A 21,862-nucleotide genomic window follows, 5' to 3' on the forward strand; every position below is an offset into this window, starting at 1 on the left:
TCAAGAAGAATGAGAGTAACGGTCGACCGAAATTGATGGTTAATATATTATAACGTGTAACCGCTAGTTATTAACCGTGAAACTACTTTAACAGCATTTACTGAACACATGTTTGAATCTCCGTTCAAAAGTGATTAAACCGTTTACATTGTGCCGTTTGCATGCTGACTGCAAGTATTAATAAAAGAAATGTGGTTGAAGCATACCAGAGTAAGATTTTCCATCTCTTCAACAACATTGACAGCTTCCATGGCGACAGATGGTGAAGTTACAGTGCTAGTGGCTGCCTCTTTCTCGTCTGTAAACAGGGTCCTTAGGGTTTTTCGACATGTTGCGCAAATACCTGAGAAAAAAAAATCACTAGCTGTTAGTAGTTAAATATGCAATTAGTAGAAAAAAAAATATAAAACTGAATCCAGGCGACTTGAATACAAAAAGCGTGCAAAAAGTCAATTCACCTGAGCCAACTTGAAGAAACACTCCTCTCCTCTTTAATATGAATTGAGAATCACGTTTCCCTATTCCTCTGTCACACTTTGGCCAGGTTCTGTCACTTTTGCCGTGATTTGATATATCAGATGGAACCCTGCACCTCGTACTAGACCCTCTGGTCCACCCCAAACCAAGCTTTGCACGATGCGAGGGACATATTGTCATAGAATGCATGTTAACAGGAGGAGAGAATATGGCTGCTCGGCTAAGAATTAGGTCAACTTCGTCTTTTGGCCCGGAAAAACCAAAACTGGTTGAATGGCTATCAATCCGCTTTGAACAGGTTAGTAGAGGTATGATTACCGTTTCTTGTTTCCTGGATCGTTTGTCGAAGCCACAGGTTCCTCCAACTATACTTTTGAACGAGCAGCAAACATCCATAATGCAAAAGACGACACGGAACGCAATACTGACAGTGTTAACATCTTGTCTCGTTTTAAAATGCCAATTAAAGCGAATTTCTATAATTGAAATAAATTGACAATTGACGGGCTTCGATAAAACGAAGGTCACGGACCATTCCTGAAAATTCCAGAACATCAGTCAATCATTTATACAATAATTACTTTAGCGGTTTCTTGAGTTTGCGATACGAAGAAATGTTTTCATTACCGAAAACCATCTTAGACTACTGATAGGGGAAAAAATGTGAATATGACCACATGCTACCTAGGCCGCGGTATTCCTGAGAACTTCCCTTACAAGGGTGTAGCCTCTGGAGAAGAAGTAATATAAAGATAAATATCTGTAGAGCTAGGATGGGGGATACTAAAACTCTCGGCCTCGCAGAATAATGGAGATAAAAGTGAATATTGTTTTGAAAGAAACTCAGTTTTCAATTATATAGTAAAGGACTGAGTCCAAACAGGGTGGAAAGATTTTATGCGTGACTCGTAACGAAGGCAAAAATTTGTATGACAGGTGAAAAACAACTAAAAGAGATACGTGATTCCTGAATTTATAAAAAAATATGGTTAAAAGCAGCTAAAACTATAAGTGGCACGTGAATTTTGTTAAAATTTGTGCGTGGAACGCGAACACAACCCCCCTGCCTCCCCTCCAAAGTTTCTTTGCCGCAGTTGTCGATTTCAGTTCACCTCGTTTTGAATTAATTTGCGTTATCTCGCTAAACGAAAAACAGATGGCTTTGAAATAACGACATTTTTGCCCGCGTCTGATTCGTTGTTCGGTTCCAGACTTATATTTAAACAAAGTTATTTTACGTGGAGTGATTGCAGCCTCATTTTGATCGAGATGGGAACAGAGAAACATCGAATCAGAAAAACCCCGAATACGCTGTGTAAACAACTCATGATCGGGAGGCGGCGCTGCACTATTCCGCTAAGCTATATTGCTTTTTTGTGAACGATTCAGCAATTTCAGGACCGCAGCCCTCTTTTTTGATACAGCAACATGAAGGTAGGAGGATATCATGTTAAATAACTTGTAGATTGAACTTCAAATGCGAAACAATTGAGTTTGCGTGTGTATGTGTACATTTCCGGCCAATTAACGGCACCGTCGAATCGGCGCATCTTATCCAACTTTCAAATTTGATTAAATCGCTCCGAATCATTTCCCCAAAAAATCCTTTGGAGATCGAAAAGAACTATTTATTGCCTTCCAAAAGCCAGATTTTCAGTCAATTATTTTGTGTAGCACATAGTTAAATAACGCGTTTCTTTTGACCTATTTTTAGTCTAGTTAAAAGTAGGTCGGATACATTTAATTAGATTTTGGAAATAAATAGACAAAAATTGCACAAATTGCTGTCAACATATGTTTTAATGTTGGTTTTCAAGATTTGATAGTTTTTATCGCTCTAGGTTGTTTCATTTTGTGACGCGAAGCTTCGAGATTCGTCTTAAATTTTGAGCTCCAAAAGCGGCATTTTGACGGAATTCGGTTATTATCGATTTTCTCGCAAATAAATCGATATTCAGCCAAACGAAGCATGCCGTGATTTGTTTCACACTAAGGCCTACCAAACCTGAGAATATGAGCGGGATTTATTTTTTGGCTGTTGCCGCGATATGTTTCACCATTGGGAACATCCGCTCTTAAAGTGAAGTGGGGCTATATTTCTGTCCAGAAGCTCGAAAGTGAGCGTTCAAAAAAGTTTGCTGTGTGCGTTTCACTGCAAACCAAGGCTATCAAAAGTTAGTTTAGGGTCCCCGGGACTGGAAAATATTCCCCAAGTTCCCGAAAAGCGAGCCGAAGTTGATTAAAATCACGATGCGCGAAATGCGGTCTCGGCTACTGTTTCAGTCTTAAAGTAAAGTGTGGCTATGTTTCGGCCCACAAGCTCGAAAGTGAGCGTTCAAAAAGTATTGCTGTGTCCATTTCACTGCAAAACAAGGCCATCAGGACTTAGGTTAGCGTCCAAGGGACTGGATAATGTTCCCCAAGTTCCGGGAGATCCACGCGAAGTTTGTCAAAATCACAATGCGCGTAAGGTGGTCTCGGTTACTCTTTAAGTCTTAAAGTAAAGTGGGGCTTGATTTCGGCCAGGAAGCTCGAAGGTGAGCATTCAAAAAGTTTTGCTCTGTCCATTTCACTGCAAACCAAGGCCATCAGGAGTTATTTTAGAGTTCCTGGGACTGGAAAATATCCCCAAAGTTGCGGAATATCGACCCGAAGTTTGTCAAACTCACGATGCGAGCAAGGCGGTCTCGGCTACTCTTTCAGTCTTAAGTGAAGTGGGGCTATAACTCGGCCCACAAGCTCGAAAGTGTGCGTTCAAAAAATTGTGCTGTGTCCATTTCAATGGAAACCAAGGCAATCAGGAGTTAGTTTAGAGTCGTCGGGACTGAAGAATATCCCCCAAGTCCCGAGAAATCGAGCCGAAGTTGATCAAATTCATGATGCGCGTAAGGTGGTCTCGGCTACTGTGTCAGTCCTAAAGTGAAGTGTGGCTATATTTCGGTCCACAAGCTAGAAAGTGAGCGATCAAAAAGTTTTGTTTTGTCCATTTTACTTCAAAACAAGGCCATCAGGACTTAGTTTAGCGTCCAACGGACTGCAAAATATCCCCCAAGTTCCGGGAAATCCATTCGAAGTTCGTCGAAATTACGATGCGCGTAAGGCGGTCTCATCTACTCTTTCAGTGTTAAAGTAAAGTGGGGCTATATTTCTGCCCAGAAGCTCGAAAGTTGTGCTCTGTCCATTTCACTGAAAACCAAGGCCATCAGGAGTTACTTTAGAGTCCCTTTGACTGGAATATATCCCCCAAGTTTCGGGAAATAAACGCCAAATTGGTCAAAATCACGATTCGCTCAAGACGGTCTCGTTTACTCTTTCAGTCTTAAAGTAAAATGGGGCTCTATTTCGGCCCAGAAGCTCGAGAGTGAGCGTTGAAAAACTTTCGCTGTGTCCATTTCACTGCAAACCAAGACAAGCAGGAGTTAGTTGAGAGTCCCCGGGACTGGAAAATATCCCTCAAGTTCCGGGAAATCAACCCGAAGTTTGTCAAAATCACGATGCGCGTAAGGCGGTCCCCGCTACTCTTTCAGTGTTAAAGTAATGGGGCGCTATATTTCGGCCCAGAAGCTCAAAAGTGAACGTTCAATGAGTTTGGCTGTGTCCATTTCACATAAAACCAAGGCCATCAGGAATTAGTTTAGAGTTCCCGGGACTGGGAATTATCTCCCAAGTTCCGGGAAATGGACCCGAGGTAGCCCAAAATCACGATGCGCGTAAGGCGGTCTCGGCTATTCGTTCAGTCTTAAATTGAGGTAGGGCTATGCTTCGTCCCAGAAGCTCAAAAGTGAGCGTTCAAAAAGTTGTGCTGTGTCCATTCACTGCAAACAAAGGCAATCAGGAGTTACTTTAGAGTCCGCGGGACTGGAAAATATCCCCCAAGTTCCGGGAAATCGAGCCGAAGTTGGTCAAAATTACGATGGGCGTAAGGCGGTCTCGGCTACTCTTTCACTCTTAAAGTGAAGTGGAGCTATATTTCGGCCCAGAAGCTCAAAAGTGAGCGTTCAGAAAGTTTTGCTGCGTCCATTTTACTGCAGACCAAGGACGTCGGGGGTCAGTTTAGAGTCCCCGGGACTGGAAAATATCCCCCAAGTTCCGGGAAATTTAATCGAGGTTGGTCAAAATCACGACGCGCGTACGGCGGTCTCAGCTACTCTTTCAGTCTTAAAGTGAAGTTGGGCAATATTTCGGCCCAGAAGCTCCAAACTGAGCGTTTCAAAAGTTTTGCTGTGTCCATTTCACTGCAAAACAAGGCCATCACGACTTAGTTTAGCGTCCAAGGGACTAGAAATATCCCCCAAGTTGCGGGAAATCCACCCGAAGTTAGTCAAAATCACAATGCGCTTAAGGGGGTCTCGGCTACTCTTTCAGTCTTGAGGTAAAGTGGGATTAGATTTAAATCCAGAGGCTCTAAAGCATGGGTTCAAAAATTTTTGTCTCTATTTCACTCACATCTTAGACAATCAGGAGTGAGTTTAGAGACTTTGGGACTGGAAAATATCTCCCAAGTTTCGCCAGATCGAGCCGAAGATCCTCAAAAGCACAATGCGCGTAAGGCGCTCCCGCCTACTCTTTCAGTCTTAAAAAGAAGTAGGGCTATATTTCGGCCAACAAGCTCGAAAGTGCGCGTTCAAAAAGTGTTCCTGTGTCCATTTCACTGGAAACCAAGGCCATCAGGAGTTAGTTTAGAGTCCCCGGGACTGGAAAATATCCCCCTATTTGCGGGAAATCGAGCCGAAGTATCCCAAAATCACGATGCGCGTAAGGCGGTCTGAGCTACTCTTTCAGTCTTAAAGTTAAGTGGGGCTATATTTCGCCCCATAAGCTCGAAAGTGAGCGTTCAAAAAGTTTTGCTGTGTCCATTTAACTGCAAACTAAGGCCATCGCAAGTTAGTTTAGCTTCCCCGGGAATTGAAAATATTCGCCAACTTCCGGGAAATCGAGCCGAAATTGGTCAAAATTACGATGCGCGTAAGGCGGTCTCGGCTACTCTTTCAGTCTTAAAGTGAAGTAGGGCTATATTTCGGCCAGCAAGCTCGAAAGTGCGCGTTCAAAAAGTGTTCCTGTGTCCATTTCACTGGAAACCAAGGCCATCAGGAGTTAGTTTAGAGTCCCCGGGACTGGAAAATATCCCCCTATTTGCGGGAAATCGAGCAGAAGTATCCCAAAATCACGATGCGCGTAAGGCGGTCTCGGCTACTCTTTCAGTCTTAAAGTTAAGTGGGGCTATATTTCGACCCATAAGCTCGAAAGTGAGCCTGCCAAAAGTTTTGCTGTGTCCATTTAACTGCAAACTAAGGCCATCGGAAGTTAGTTTAGCTGCCCCTGGAATAGAAAATATTCTCTAAGTTCCGCGAAATCGAGACGAAGTTGGTCAAAATAACGATTCGCGTGAGGCGGAATCGGCTACTCTTTCAGTCTTAAAGTGAAGTAGGGCTATATTTCGGTCCAGAAGCTCCAAAGTGAGCGTTTAAAAAGCTTTCCTCTCTTAATTTCACTGAAAACCAAGGCGTTCATGAGTTAGTTTAGAGTCCCCGGGACTGGAAAATATCTTTTAAGTTCTGGCAACTCAAGCCCAAGTTGGTCAAAATCACGATGCGCCTAAGGCGGCCTCGGTTACTCTTTGAGTCTTAAAGTGAAGTGGGGCCCTATTTCGGCCCAGAAGCTCCAAAGTTAGAGCTTCAAAAAATTTGCTTTGTCCATTTCACTGCAGACCAAGGCCATCAGGAGTTAGTTTAGAGTTCCCGGGACTGCAATATATTTCCCAAGTTTTGGAAAATGGAGCAGACGTTGGTCAAAATCACGATGCGCGCAAGACGGTCTTGGCTAGTCTTTCAGTCTTAAAGTGAAGTGGGGCTATATTTCGGCCCAGAAGCTCAAAAGTGAGCGTTCAAAACGTTTTGCTCTGTCCATTTCAATGCAAAGCAAGGCGATCAGGAGTTAGTTTAGAGTCCCCGGGACTGCAATATATTTCCCAAGTTTCAGAAAATGGAGAAGACGTTGGTCAAAATCACGATGCGCGCAAGACGGTCTTGGGTACTCTTTCAGTCTTAAAGTGAAATACGGTTGTATTTCGGCCCAGAAGCTCGCAATTGAGCGTTCAAAAAGTTTTCCTGCGTCCATTTCACTCCAAACCAAGGCCATCAGGAGTTAGTTTAGAGTCCCCAGGACTTGAAAATATCGCCAAAATTCTAGAAAATCGAGCGGAAGTTGCTCAAAATCGCGATGCGCGTAAGGCAGTCTCGCCTACTCTTTCAGTCTTAAAGTGAAGTGGGGCTATATTTCATCCCAGAAGCTCGAAAATAAGCCTTCAAAAAGTGTTACTGTGTTCATTTCACTTCAAACCAAGGCCATCAGGAGTTAGTTTAGACTCCTCGTGACTGGAAAATATCGCCCAAGTTCGGGGAAATCGAGCCGAATTTTGTCAAAATCACGATGCGCGTAAGGCGGTCTCGGCTGCTCTTTCATTCTTAAAGTGAACTGGGGCTATATTTCGGCGGAAAAGCTAGAAAGTAAAAGTTCAAAAAGTTTTGCTGTGTTCATTTCACTGCAAACCAAGGCCATCAGGAGTTAGTTTAGACTCCTCGGGACTGGAAAATATCGCCCAAGTTCGGGGAAGTCCAGCCGAATTTGTCAAAATCACGATGCGCGTAAAGGAGTCTCGGCTACTCTTTCATTCTTAAAGTCAACTGGGGCTATATTTCGGCCAAGAACCTAGAAAGTGAAAGCTCAAAAAGTTTTGCTGTGTCCATTTCACCGCAAACCAAGCCACATCAGCAGATTGTTTACAGTGTCCGGGACATCAAAATATCCCCCCAAGTCCCGAGAAATCGTACCGAAGTTTGTCAAAATCACGATGCTCGTGAAGCAGTCTCGGCTACTCTTTTAGTCTTAAAGTGACGTGGCTGTATATTTCGGCCCAGAAGCTCGAAAATGAGCGTTCAAAAAGTTTTGCTCTCTCAATTTAACTGAAAACCAAAACCATCATGAGTTAGTTTAGAGTCCACAGGACTGGAAAATATCCCTTAAGTTCTGGCAACTCAAGCCGAAGTTGGTCAAAATCACGATGCGTCTAAGGCGGTCTCGGCTACTATTTCAGTCTTAAAGTGAAGTGGGGCTATATTTCGGCCCAGAATTTCGAAAGTAAGCGTTCAAAAAAATTTGCTGTGTCCATTTCACTCCAGACCAAGGCCATCAGGGGTTAGTTTAGAGTCCTTGGGACTTGAATATATTCCCGAAGTTTCGGGAAATCGAGCCGAAGTTGGTCAAAATCACGATGCGCGTAAGACGGTCTCGGCTACTCTTTCAGTCTTAAACTGTAGTCGGGCTATATTTCGGCTCAGAAGCCGGAAGGGGAGCGTTGAAAAAGTGTTCCTCTCTCCATTTCAATGCAAACCAAGGCAATCAGGAGTTACTTTAGAGTCCCCGGTACCGGAAAATATTCCCCCTTTCCCGGGAAATCGAGCCAAAGTTGGTCAAAATCACGATGCGCGTAAGGCGGTCTCGGCTATTCTTTCATTCTTTAAAGTGAACTCGGGCTATATTTCGGCCCAGAAGCTCGAAAGTGAAAGTTCGAAAAGTTTTGCTGTGTCCATTTCACCGCGAACCAAGCCACATCAGGAGATAGTTTACAGTCTCCGGGACTTCAAAATATCCCCCAAGTTGCGGGAAATCGAGCCGAAGTTTGTCAAAATCACGATGCGCGTAAAGCAGTCTCGGCTACTCTTTTAGTCTTAACGTGACGTGGCTGTATATTTCGGCCCAGAAGCTCGAAAGTGAGCGTTCAAAAAGTTATGCTGTGCCCATTTCACTGCAAAGCAAGGCCCTCAGGAAGTAGTTTATAGTGCCCGGAACTGGAAAATATTCCCCAAGTTCCGCGAAATCGAGACGAAGTTGGTCAAAATAACGATTCGCTTAAGGCGGTCTCGGCTACTTTTTCAGTCTTAAAGTGAAGTAGGGCTATATTTCGGTCCAGAAGCTCGAAAGTGAGCGTTCAAAAAGTTTTCCTCTCTGAATTTCACTGAAAACCAAGGCCATCATGAGTTAGCTTAGAGTCCCCGAGACTGGAAAATATCTTTTTAATTCAGTTAACTCAAGCCGAAGTTGGTCCCAATTACGATGCGCCTAAGGCGGCCTCGGCTACTCTTTCAGTCTTAAAGTGAAGTGGGGCTCTATTTCGGCCCAGAAGCTCCAAAGTGAGCGCTGGAAAAAAATTTGCTGTGTCCATTTCACTGCAAACCAAGCCCATCAGGAGTTAGTTTAGAGTCCCCGGAACTGCAATATATTTCCCAAGTTTCGGAAAACGGAGAATACGTTGGTCAAAATCACGATGCGCGCAAGACGGTCTTGGCTAGTCTTTCAGTCTTAAAGTGACGTGGGGCTATATTTCGGCCCAGAAGCTCAAAAGTGAGCTTGAAAAAGTTTTACTGTATCCATTTCAATGCAAACGAAGGCCATCAGGGGTTACTTAAGAGTCTTCGGGACTGGAAAATATCTCCCAAGTTCAGGGAAATTTAGCCGAAGTTGGTCAAAATCACGGTGCGCGTTAGGCGGTCTCGCTTACTGTTTCAGTCTTAAAGTGAAGTGAGGGTTTATTCCTGCCCATGAGCTTGAAAGTGAGCGTTCAAAAAGTTTCCCTGTGTTTATTTCATTGCAAACCAAAGCCATCAAGAGCTAGTTTATAGTATCCGGGACTGGAAAATATCCCCCAACTTCCGGGAAATCGAGCCGAAGTTGGTCAAAATCACGATTTGCGTAAGGTAGTCTCGGCTACTCTTTCAGTCTTAAAATGAAGTGGGGCTATATTTCGGGCCAGAAGCCCGAAAGTGAGCGTTCAAAAAGTTTTGCTGTGTTTATTTCACTGCAAACCAAGGCCATCAGGGCTTAGTTTAGAGTACCCGGGACTGAAAAATATTGCCCAAGTTCCGAGGAATCGAACCGAAGTTGATCAAAATCACGATGCGAAATGCGGTTTCGGCTACAGTTTCAGTCTTAAAGTGAAGTGGGGCTATATTTCGGGCCAGAAGCCCGAAAGTGAGCGTTCAAAAAGTTTTGCTCTGTCCATTTCACTGCAAACCAAGGCCATCAGGAGATAGTTTAGAGTTCCTGGCATTGGAAAATATCCCGCAAGTTCCGGAATATCGACCCGAAGTTTGTCAAACTCACGATGCGAGCGAGGCGGTCTCGGCTACTCTTTCAGTCTTAAGTGAAGTGGGGCTATATTTCGGCACAGAATCTCGAAAGTGTGCGTTCAAAAGATTGTGCTGTGTCCATTTCAATGCAAACCAAGGCCATCAGATGTTAGTTTAGAGTCCCCGGGACTGGAAAATATCCTCCAAGTCCCGGGAATTGGAGCCGAAGTTGATCAAATTCATGATGCGCGTAACGTGGTCTCGGCTACTGTTTCAGTCTTAAAGTCAAGTGTGCCTATATTTCGGCCCACAAGCTAGAAAGTGAGCGTTCAAAAAGTTTTGCTGTGTCCATTTCACTTCAAAACAAGGCCATCAGGACTTAGTTTAGCGTCCAAGGGACTGGAAAATATCCCCCAAGTTCCGGGAAATCCATTCAAAGTTCGTCAAAATTACGATATACGTAAGGCGGTTTCGGCTACTCTTTCAGTCTTAAAGTAAAGTCGGGCTATATTTCTGTCCAGAAGCTCGAAAGTGAGCGTTCAAAAACTTTTGCTGTGTGCATTTCACTGCAAACCAAAGCTATCAAAAGTTAGTTTAGGGTCCCCGGGACTGGAAAATGTTCCCCAAGTTCCGGGAAAGCGAGCCGAAGTTGATCAAAATGACGATTTGCGAAATGCGGTCCCGGCTACTGTTTCAGTCTTAAAGTAAAGTGTGGCTATATTTCGGCCCACAAGCTCGAAAGTGAGCGTTCAAAACGTTTTGCTGTGTCCATTTCAATGCAAAGGAAGGCGATCAGTAGTTAGTTTAGAGTCCCCGGGACTGGAAAATATCCCCCAAGTTCCGAGAAATCCATCCGAAAATGCTCAAAATCACCATGCGCGTAAGGCGATCTCGGCTACTCTTTCAGTCTTAAAGTAAAGTGGGGCTATATTTCGGCCCACAAGCTCCAAAGTGGGCGTTCAAAAAGTTATGCTGTGCGCATTTCAGTGCAAACCAAGGCCATCCAGAGTTAGTTTAAAGTCCCCCGGACTGGAAAATATCCCAAAAGTTGCGTGAAATCGAGCTGAACTTGATCTAACTCAGGATGCGCGTGAGGCGGTCTCGGCTACTATTTCAGTCTGAAAGTGAAGTGGGATTCTATTTCGGCCCAGACGCAACAAAGAGAGTGTTCAAAAAGCTTTCCTTTGTCCATTTCACTGAAAACCAAGGCAATCAGGAGTTAGTTCAGAGCCCGCGGAAATGGAATATATCCGCCAAGTTCGAAGAAACCGACCCGAAGTTGGTCAAAATCACGATTTGCGCAAGACGGTCTCGGCTACTCTTTCAGTCTTAAAGTAAAGTGGGGCTATATTTCGGTCCACAAGCTCGAGAGTGAGCGTTCAAAAAGTTTCGCTGTGTCCATTTCACTGAAAACCAAGACAATCAGGAGTTAGTTTAGAGTGCCCAGGACTGGAAAATATCCCGCAAGTTCCGGCAAATCGAGCCGAAGTTGGTCAAAGTCACGGTGCCCTTAAGGCGGTGTCGGCTACTCCTTCAGTCTTAAAGTGAAGTGGGGCTCTATTTCGGCCCACAAGCTCAAAGCTCAAAAAAAATTACTGTGTCTATTTCACTGCAAACCAAGGCTATCAGGAGTTAGTTTAAAGTCCCCGGGAGTGGAATATATTTCCCAAGTTCCGGAAAATGGAGAAGACGTTGGTCAAAAACACGGTGCGGGTAAGACGGTTTTGGCTACTCTTTCAGTCTTAAAGTGAAGTGGGGCTTTATTTCGGCCCAGAAGCTCAAAAGTGAGTGTTCAAAAAGTTTTGCTGTATCCATTTCAATGCAAACCAAGGCCATCAGGGGTTACTTAAGGGTCTTCGGGAGTGGAAAATATCCCCCAAGTTCCGGTAAATCGAGCCGAAGTCGGTCAAAATCACGATGTGCGTAAGGTGGTCTCGGCTACTCTTTCAGTCTTAAAGTGAAGTGGGGCAATATTTCGGCCCACAAGCTCGAAAGTGAGTGTTTAAAAAGTTTTGCTCTGTCACTTTCAGTGCAAACCAAGGCCATCAGATGTTAGTTTAGAGTTCCCGGGACTGGAGAATATTCCCCAAGTCCCGGGAAATCGAGCCGAAGTTGATCAAATTCATGATGCCCGTAAGGTGGTCTCGGCTACTGTGTCAGTCCTAAAGTGAAGTGTGGCTATATTTCGGCCCACAAGCTAGAAAGTGAGCGTTCAAAAAGTTTTGCTGTGTCCATTTCACTTCAAAACAAGGCCATCAGGACTTAGTTTAGCGTCCAAGGGACTGCAAAATATCCCCCAAGTTCCGGGAAATCCATTCGAAGTTCGTCAAAATTACGATGCGCGTAAGGCGGTCTCATCTACTCTTTCAGTCTTAAAGTAAAGTGGGGCTATATTTCTGCCCAGAAGCTCCAAAGTTGTACTCTGTCCATTTCACTGAAAACCAAGGCCATCAGGAGTTACTTTAGAGTCCCTTTGACTGGAATATATCCCCCAAGTTTCGGAAATTGGACGCGAAATTGGTCAAACCAAAGAGAAGCAGGAGTTAGTTAAGAGTCCGCGGGACTGGAAAATATTCCGCAAGTTCCGGGAAATCAACCCGAAGTTTGTCAAAATCACGATGCGCGTAAGGCGGTCTTGGCTTCTCTTTCAGTGTTAAAGTAATGGGGGGTTATATTTTGGCCCAGAAGCTCGAAATTGAGCGTTCAAAAAGTTTTGCTGGGTCCATTTTACTGCAAACCAAGGCAATCAGGAATTAGTTTAGAGTCCTCAGAACTGGAATATATCCCCTTAGTTCCAGCAAATCGAGCCGAAGTTGCTCAAAATCACGATGCACGTAGGGCGGTCTCGGCTACTCTTTCAGTCTTCAAGTGAAGTGGGGTTCTATTTCGGTCCAGAAGCTCGAAAGTATGCGTTCAAAAACTTTTTCTGTTTCCGTTTCACTGCAAACCAAGAACAGCACGAGCTAGTTGAGAGTCCCCGGGACTGGAAAATATTTCGCAAAATTCAGGAAATCGAGTCGAAGTTGATCAAAATCACCATGCGCGAAACGTGGTCTCCGCTACAGTTTCGGTCTTAAAGTGAAGTATGGCTATATTTCGGCCCACAACCTCCAAAGTGAGCGTTCAAAAAGCTTTGCTGTGTCCATTTCACTGCAAAACAAGGCCATCGGCACCTAGTTTAGCGTCCAAGGGACTGGAAAATATCCCCCCAAGTTCCGGGAAATCCACCCGAAGTTTGTCAAAATCACGATGCGCGTAAGGCGGACTCCGCTACTTTTTCAGTATTAAAGTAAAGTGGGCTATATTTCGGCCCAGGAGCTTGAAGGTGAACGTTCAAAAAGTTTTGCTGTCTCCATTTCACTGCAAACCAAGGCCATCAAGAGTTAGTTTAGAGTCCCTGCGACTGGAAAATATCCCCCAAGTTCCGGAATACCGACCCGAAGTTGGTCAAAATCACGATGCGCGCACGCCGGTCTCGGCTACTCTTTAAGTCGTAAGTGATGTGGGACTATATTTCGGCGTAGAAGCTCGAAAGTGTGCGTTCAAAAACTTGTGCTGTGTGAATTTCACTGCAAACCATGGCCATCAGGAGTTAGTTTAGAGTCCCCGGGACTGGAAAATATTTCCCAAGTTCCGGGAAAGCGAGCAGAAGTTGATCAAAATCACGATGCGCGTAACGCGGTCTCGGCTACTGTTTCAGTCTTAAAGTGAAGTGTGGCTATGTTTAGGCCGAGAAGCTCAAAAGTGAGCGTTCAAAAAGTTTTGCTGTGTCCATTTCACTGCAAACCAAGGCAATCAGGAGTTAGTTTAGAGTCCCCGGTACCGGAAAATATCCCCCATTTCCCGGGAAATCGAGCTAAAGTTGGTCAAAATCACGATGCGCGTAAGGCGGTCCCTGTTACTCTTTCATTCTTAAAGTGAACTGGGGCAATATTTCCGCCCAGAAGCTGGAAAGTGAGCGTTCAAAAAGTTGTGCTTTGTCCATTTCACTCCAGAGCAAGGCCATCAGGAGTTACTTTACAGTCCACGGAACTGGAAAATAGCCCCCAAGTTCTGGGAAATCGAGCCGAAGATGGTCAAAATTACGATGGCGTAAGGCGGTCTCGGCTACTCTTTTAGTGTTAAAGTGAAGTAGGGCTATATTTCGGCCGAGAAGCTCGAAAGTGAGCGTTCAAAAAGTTGTGCTGTGTCCATTTCACTGCAAACCAAGGCCATCAGCAGTTAGTTTAGAGTCCCCGGGACTGGAATATATCCCCGAAGTTCCGGGAAATCGAACGGAACTTGGTCAAAATCACGATGCTCGTAAGGCAATTTCAGCTACTATTTCAGTCTTAAAGTGAAGTACCGTTGTATTTCGGCCGGAAGCTCGAAAGTGAGCGTTCAAAAAGTTTTGCTGTGTCCATTTTACTGCAGACCAAAGACGTCGGGGCTCAGTTCAGAGTCCCCGGGACTGGAAAATATCCCCCAAGTTCCGGGAAATTTAACCGAGGTTGGTCAAAATCACGACGCGCGTACGGCGGTCTCGGCTACTCTTTCAGTCTTACAGTGAAGGGGGGCAATATTTCGGCCCAGAAGCTCCAAACTGAGTGTTTAAAAAAGTTTTGCTGTGTCCATTTCACTGCAAAACAAGGCCATCACGAGTTAGTTTAGCGTCCAAGGGACTGGAAATATCCCCCAAGTTATGTGAAATCCACCCGAAGTTAGTCAAAATCACGATGCGCATAAGGGGGTCTCGGCTACTCTTTCAGTCTTAAGGTAAAGTGGGCTTAGATTTAACTCCAGAAGATCGAAAGTAAGGGTTCAAAAATTTTTGTCTCTATTTCACTCACATCTTAGACAATCAGGAGTGAGTTTAGAGACTTTGGGACTGGAAAATATCTCCCAAGTTTCGCCAGATCGAGCCAAAGATCCTCAAAATCACAATGCGCGTAAGGCGCTCCCGCCTACTCTTTCAGTCTTAAAAAGAAGTAGGGCTATATATTCAAAAAGTGTTCCTGTCTCCATTTCACTGGAAACCAAGGCCATCAGGAGTTAGTTTAGCGTCCCCGGGACTGGAATATATCCCCGAAGTTCCGGGAAATAGAACGGAAGTTGGTCAAAACCACGATGCGCCTAAGACGGTCTCGGCTACTCTTTCAGTCTTAAAGTAAAGTGGGGCTATATTTCGGCCCAGAAGCTCGTAAGTCACCCTTTAAAAAGTTACGCTTTGTGCCTTTAACTGCAAACCAAGGCCATCAGCAGTTAGTTTAAAGTCCCCCGGACTGGAAAATATCCGCGAAGTTCCGGAAAATCGAGCTGAACTCGGTGAAATTCACGATGCTCGTAAGGCAATCTCGGCTACTATTTCGGTCTTAAAGTGAAATACGGTTGTATTTCGGCCCAGAAGCTTGAAAGTGAGCGTTCAAAAGGCTTTCCTGCGTCCATTTCACTGCAAACCAAGCCCATCAGGAGTTAGTTTAGAGTCCCCGGGACTTGAAAATATCGCCAAAATTCTAGAAAATCGAGCGGAAGTTGCTGAAAATCACGATGCGCGTAAGGCGGTCTTGGCTACTCTTTCATTCTTAAAGTCAACTGGGGCTATATTTCGGCCCAGAAGCTAGAAAGTGAAAGTTAAAAAAGTTTTGCTGTGTTCATTTCACTGCAAACCAAGGCCATCAGGAGTTAGTTTAGACTCCTCGGGACTGGAAAATATCGCCCAAGATCGGGGGAATCCAGCCGAATTTTGTCAAAATCAGGATGCGCGTAAGGGAGTCTCGGCTACTCTTTCATTCTTAAAGTCAACTGGGGCTATATTTCGGCCCAGAAGCTAGAAAGTGAAAGTTCAAAAAGTTTTGCTGTGTCCATTTCACCGCAAACCAAGCCACATCAGCAGATTGTTTACAGTGTCCGGGACATCAAAATATCCCCCAAGTCCCGGGAAATCGAGCCGAAGTTTGTCAAAATCACGATGCGCGTAAAGCAGTCTCGGCTACTCTTTTAGTGTTAAAGTGACGTGGCTGTATATTTCGGCCCAGAAGCTCGAAAATGAGCGTTCAAAAAGTTTTGCTCTCTCAATTTAACTGAAAAGCAAGGCCATCATGACTTAGTTTAGAGTCCACGGGACTGGAAAATATCCCTTAAGTTCTGGCAACTCAAGCCGAAGTTGGTCAAAATCACGATGCGTCTAAGGCGGTCTCGGCTACTATTTCAGTCTTAAAGTGAAGTGGGGCTATATTTCGGCCCAGAACTTCGAAAGTAAGCGTTCAAAAAAATTTGCTGTGTCCATTTCACTGCAGACCAAGGCCATCAGGGGTTAGTTTAGAGTCCTTGGGACTTGAATATATCCCCGAAGTTTCGGGAAATCGAGCCGAAGTTGGTCAAAACCACGATGGGCGTAAGACGGTGTCGGCTACTCTTTCGGTCTTAAACTGAAGTGGGGCTATATTTCGGCTGAGAAGCCCGAAGGGGAGCGTTGAAAAAGTTTTGCTCTCTCCATTTCAATGCAAACCAAGGAGATCAGGAGTTACTTTAGAGTCCCTGGTCCCAGAAAATATTCCCTATTTCCCGGGAAATCGAGCCAAAGTTGGTCAAAATCACGATGCGCGTAAGGCGGTGTCGGCTATTCTTTCATTCTTAAAGTGAACTCGGGCTATATTTCGGCCCAGAAGCTCGAAAGTGAAAGTTCGAAAAGTTTTGCTGTGTCCATTTCACCGCGAACCAAGCCACATCAGGAGATAGTTTACAGTCTCCGGGACATCAAAATATCCCCCAAGTTGCGGGAAATGGAGCCGAAGTTTGTCAAAATCACGATGCGGGTAAAGCAGTCTCGGCTACTCCTTTAGTTTTAAAGTGACGTGGCTGTATATTTCGGCCCAGAAGCTCGAAAGTGAGCGTTCAAAAAGTTATGCTGTGCCCATTTCACTGCATAGCAAGGCCCTCAGGAAGTAGTTTACAGTCCCCGGAACTGGAAAATATCCCCCAACTTCCGCGAAATCGAGACGAAGTTGGTCAAAATAACGATGCGCCTAAGGCGGCCTCGGCTACTCTTTCAGTCTTCAAGTGAAGTGGGGCTCTATTTAGGCCCAGAAGCTCCAAAGTGAACCCTGCAAAAAATTGCTGTGTCCATTTCACTGCAAACCAAGGCTATCAGGAGTTAGTTTAGAGTTCCCGGGACTGCAATATATTTCCCAAGTTCCGGAAAATGGAGAAGACGTTGGTCAAAATCACGATGCGCGCTAGACGGTCTTGGCTAGTCTTTCAGTCTTAAAGTGAAGTGGGGCTATATTTCGGCCCAGAAGCTCAAAAGTGAGCTTCAAAAAGTTTTGCTGTATCCATTTCAATGCAAACGAAGGCCATCAGGGGTAACTTAAGAGTCTTCGGGACTTCAAACACAGGAAACAACATCATTAGTGACGAAGCTTCCATTGCAAATGAGCTTAATCAGTACTTCGTAAACATCCTAGATCAAATTGGCAAGGAAAACGACGCTGGCGTAGAGTTTGATGACACCAAGCTGAAAAATTTTGTCTCTTCGCGATTGAATGATAATGTGGCTTTCAACATCCCTCCAATAACGCCTAAGCAGATCATTGACACCATAGGGAAAATCGCTTGTAACAAGGCCTCTGGGCACGATGGCATAAGTATTCGTGTACTCAAAATTATTGCACCAGAGTTTGCAATTATGCAAATTGCTGAACCTTTCAATATCGACAAACAGTTTTCCAGACCGTTGGAAAGTAGCAAAAGTTACACCACTGCACAAGGGTGGCGCACGAAACGATATCAACAATTACCGCCCGATATCAGTTTTACCTGTCTTTTCGAAGATTATCGAAAAACACGTAGCCAGCTGTCTTCTTAAGTTTTTACATGACATCAACATGCTATATGAGTATCAATCAGCCTTCAGGTCAGGTCACTCTACAGAAACAGCTCTAATCAGACTTGCGGATCACATCCTGAAAAACATGGACAATGACGAAGTGACCGGTCTGGTATTTATAGATTTTCGTAAAGCTTTTGATGTTATAAATCACGAACTTCTTCTAAAAAAGCTGTCTATTTACGGTGCAAGCCCTCCGTCTGTTGCCTGGTTTCAATCGTACCTGTCTCAGAGAAAGCAATTTATCACATTAGGGAAAACCACATCTGAACAGCTGACTATCAGACAGGGCGTTCCCCAAGGATCAATATTGGGACCGGTGCTCTTCCTCCTGTTTGTCAATGACATGCCTCTAAACGTTCACAAGTCAACTATGGATATCTATGCAGACGATACCACCTTGTCTTTAAGCTCAGACTGGAAAGCTATTCCTGCACTAAACAAATCATTAACAAAGGACTTGACAGAAGTTGAGAAATGGGCTAGTGAAAACCAAATGTTTATAAATACCAAGAAAACCAAAGCGTTGTTGGCTACGGGAAAGCGTCTGCGCAGACGTATAACCCATGACGCAGGAAAATTTGAAGCTAGGATGCAAAATGCAGAAATTGAACAAGTTGGTAGCCATAAACTTCTTGGAGTGATAATCGACGAGAACCTAACTTACGAAGCACATGTTGACGAACTATGTAACAAACTTTCAAAACGAATTGGTCTTCTACGCCATATAAGCTGCTACTTGAAAAAGAATCAAAAATTGATCTACTATAACGCAGTAATCAAACCACTCTTCATGTATGCAAGCACAGTATGGACATCGTGCAACAAAGAGGCACTCGAGAGAGTTCTCCGTATGCAAAAACGGGCTGCGCGTATTATTCTTGCAGCACAACGTACTAGTCGAACTGTCACTTTATTTAATAAGCTAAACTGGATCCCCTTTTACAAAGAAGCTTATATAAATCGATGTGCACTGGCCTACAAAAGGATAAACAGAACTTTACCTGAATACATGAACACATCTTTAAGGAAAAACTCTGACATCCATTCGAGAAGTACTAGAAATTGTAATTTAAATTTATTATGCCCCTCTCACAGAAACGCCTCTGAGGGAGGACGCACTTTCGCCGTCAGAACTGTTAAAGATTGGAACAGTTTACCCCGGTCTTTAAAAACAGAGAAGTCCGTTAAATCGTTAAAGGCTAAATTATGTAATACTATTCTTAACTCTCAGAAAACTAATGGAACTTTTTAACTCTTATTATTCGTAGTATGTTTGAAATTGTAAGTCCAGTTTATTATTCGTAACCATTTTTAATAGTAACTTAATTAAGTATTTTATTGTAAATAATATCGTATTTTAGCATTTTATTGTAAATAATATATTTTTAGCTTTCTGATTACTTTTAAGCTGAGGGCCCCAAGTTTATCAGTAACTTTAGTTACTGTCACGGGTCACCCTCATTAAATAAAGTCTTTCACTTCACTTCACTTCACTTCACTGGAAAATATCCCCCAAGTTCAGGGAAATTTAGCCGAAGTTGGTCAAAATCACGGTGCGCGTTAGGCGGTCTCGCTTACTGTTTCAGTCTTAAAGTGAAGTGAGGCTTTATTACTGCCAAGGAGCTTGAAAGTGAGCGTTCAAAAAGTTTTCTTATGTTTATTTCACTGCAAACCAAAGCCATCAGAAGCTAGTTTAGAGTCCCCGGGACTGGAAAATATCCCCCAACTTCCGGGAAATCGAGCCGAAGTTGGTCAAAATCACGATTTGCGTAAGGTAGTCTCGGCTACTCTTTCAGTCTTAAAGTGAAGTGGTGCTATATTTCGGGCCAGAAGCCCGAAAGTGAGCGTTCAAAAAGTTTTGCTGTGTTCATTTCACTGCAAACCAAGGCCATCAGGAGTTAGTTTAGCGTCCCCGAGACAAGAAAATATCCCAAAAGGTCCGGGAAATTGAGGCGAGGTTGTTCAAAATCACGATGCCCTTAAAGTGGTCTCGGCTACTCTTTCTGTCTTTAAGTGAAGTGGGGCTATATTTCGGGGCAGAAGCCCGAAAGTGAGCGTTAAGAAAAGTTTTGCTGTGTCCATTTCACTGCAAACCAAGGCCATCAGGGGTTAGTTTAGAGTCCCCGGGACTGAAAAATATTGTCCAAGTTCCGGGGAATCGAACCGAAGTTGATCAAAATCACGATGCGCGAAATGCGGTATCGGCTACTGTTTCAGTCTTAAAGTGAAGTAGGGCTATATTTCGGCCTACAAGCCTGAAAGTGATCGTTCAAAACGTTTTGCTGTGTTCTATGACTGAAAAAAAAGGCCATCACGAGTTGGTTTAGCGTCCCTGGGACTGGAAAATATTCCCCAAGTTCCGGTAAATCGAGCTGAAGTTGGTCAAAATCACGATGCTCCCAAAGCGGTCTCGGCTACCCTTTCAGTCTAAAAGTGAAGTAGGGCTATATTTCTGTCCAGAAGCTCAAAAGTGAGCGTTCAAAAAGTTTTGCTGTGTGCATTTCACTGCAAACCAAAGCTATCAAAAGTTATTTTACGGTGCCCGGGACTGGAAAATATTCCCCAAGTTCCGGGAAAGCGAGACGAAGTTGATCAAAATCACGATGCGCGAAAAACGGTCTCGGCTACTGTTTCACTCTTAAAGTAAAGTGTGGCTATATTTTGGCCGACAAGCTCGAAAGTGAGCGTTCAAAAAGTTTTGCTGTGTCCAGTTTACTGCAAAACAAGGCCATCAGGACTTAGGTTAGCGTCCAAGGGACTGGAAAATGTTCCCCAAGTTCCGGGAGATCCACCCGAAGCTTCTCAAAATCACAATGCGCGTAAGGTGGTCTCGGTTACTCTTTAAGTCTTAAAGTAAAGTGGGGCTTTATTTCGGCCAGGAAGCTCGAAGGTGAACGTTCAAAAAGTTTTGCTCTGTCCATTTCACTGCAAACCAAGGCCATAAGGAGTTAGATTAGAGTTCCTGGGACTGGCAAATATCCTCCAAGTTCCGGAATATGGAGCCGAAGTTTGTCAAACTCACGATACGAGCAAGGCGGTCTCGGCTACTCTTTCAGTCTTAAGTGAAGTGGGGCTATATTTCGGCGCAGAATCTCGAAAGTGTGCGTACAAAAAATTGTGCTGTGTCCATTTCAATGCAAAGTTAGTTTAGGGGTCGCGGAAATGGAATATATCCCCCAAACTCCGGGAAACCGACCCGAAGTTGGTCAAAATCACGATTTGCGCAAGACGGTCTCGGCTACTCTTTCAGTCTTAAAGTAAAGTGGGGCTATATTTCGGTCCACAAGCTCGAGAGTGAGCGTTCAAAAAGTTTTGCTGTGTCCATTTCACTGAAAACCAAGACAATCAGGAGTTAGTTTAGAGTCCCCGGGACTGGAAAATATCCCCCAAGTTCTGGCAAATCGAGCCGAAGTTGGTCAAAATCACGGTGCGCTTAAGGCGGTGTCGGCTACTCCTTCAGTCTTAAAGTGAAGTGGGGCTCTATTTCGGCCCACAAGCTCAAAGCTCAAAAAAATTACTGTGTCTATTTCACTGCAAACCAAGGCTATCAGGAGTTAGTTTAGAGTCCCCGGGAGTGGGATGTATTTCCCAAATTCCGGAAAATCGAGAAGACGTTGGGCAAAATCACGATGCGCGTAAGACGGTCTCGGCTACTCTTTCAGTCTTAAAGTGAAGTGGGGCTATATTTCGGCCCAGAAGCTCAAAAGGGAGCGTTCAAAAAGTTTTGCTGTGTCCATTTCAATGCAAACCAAGGCCATCAGGACTTAGTTTAGCGTCCAAGGGACTGGAAAATATCCCCCAAGTTCCGGGAAATCCATTCGAAGTTCGTCAAAACTACGATGCACGTAAGGCGGTCTCATCTACTCTTTCAGTCTTAAATTAAAGTGGGGCTATATTTCTGCCCAGAAGCTCCAAAGTTGTGCTCTGTCCATTTCACTGAAAACCAAGGCCATCAGGAGTTACTTTAGAGTCCCTTTGACTGGAATATATCCCCCAAGTTTCGGGAAATAAACGCGAAATTGGTCAAAATCACGATTCGCTCAAGACGGTCTCGCCTACTCTTTCAGTCTTAAGGTAAAATGGGGCTCTATTTCGGTCCAGAAGCTCCAAAGTATGCGTTCAAAAACTTTTTCTGTTTCCGTTTCACTGCAAACCAAGACCAGCACGAGTTAGTTTAGACTTCCCGGGACTGGAAAACATTTCGCAAGTCCCGGGAAATCGAGCCGAAGTTGATCAAAATCACGATGCGCGAAACGTGGTCTCGGCTACTGTTTCAGTCTTAAAGTAAAGTATGGCTATATTTCGGCCCACAACCTCGGAAGTCAGCGTTCAAAAGGCCTTGCTGTGTCCATTTCACTGCAAAACAAGGCCATCGGCACCTAGTTTAGCGTCC

Source organism: Orbicella franksi, chromosome 1 (assembly GCF_964199315.1).
Source record: "Orbicella franksi chromosome 1, jaOrbFran1.1, whole genome shotgun sequence".
Taxonomy (NCBI): Eukaryota; Metazoa; Cnidaria; class Anthozoa; order Scleractinia; family Merulinidae; genus Orbicella; species Orbicella franksi.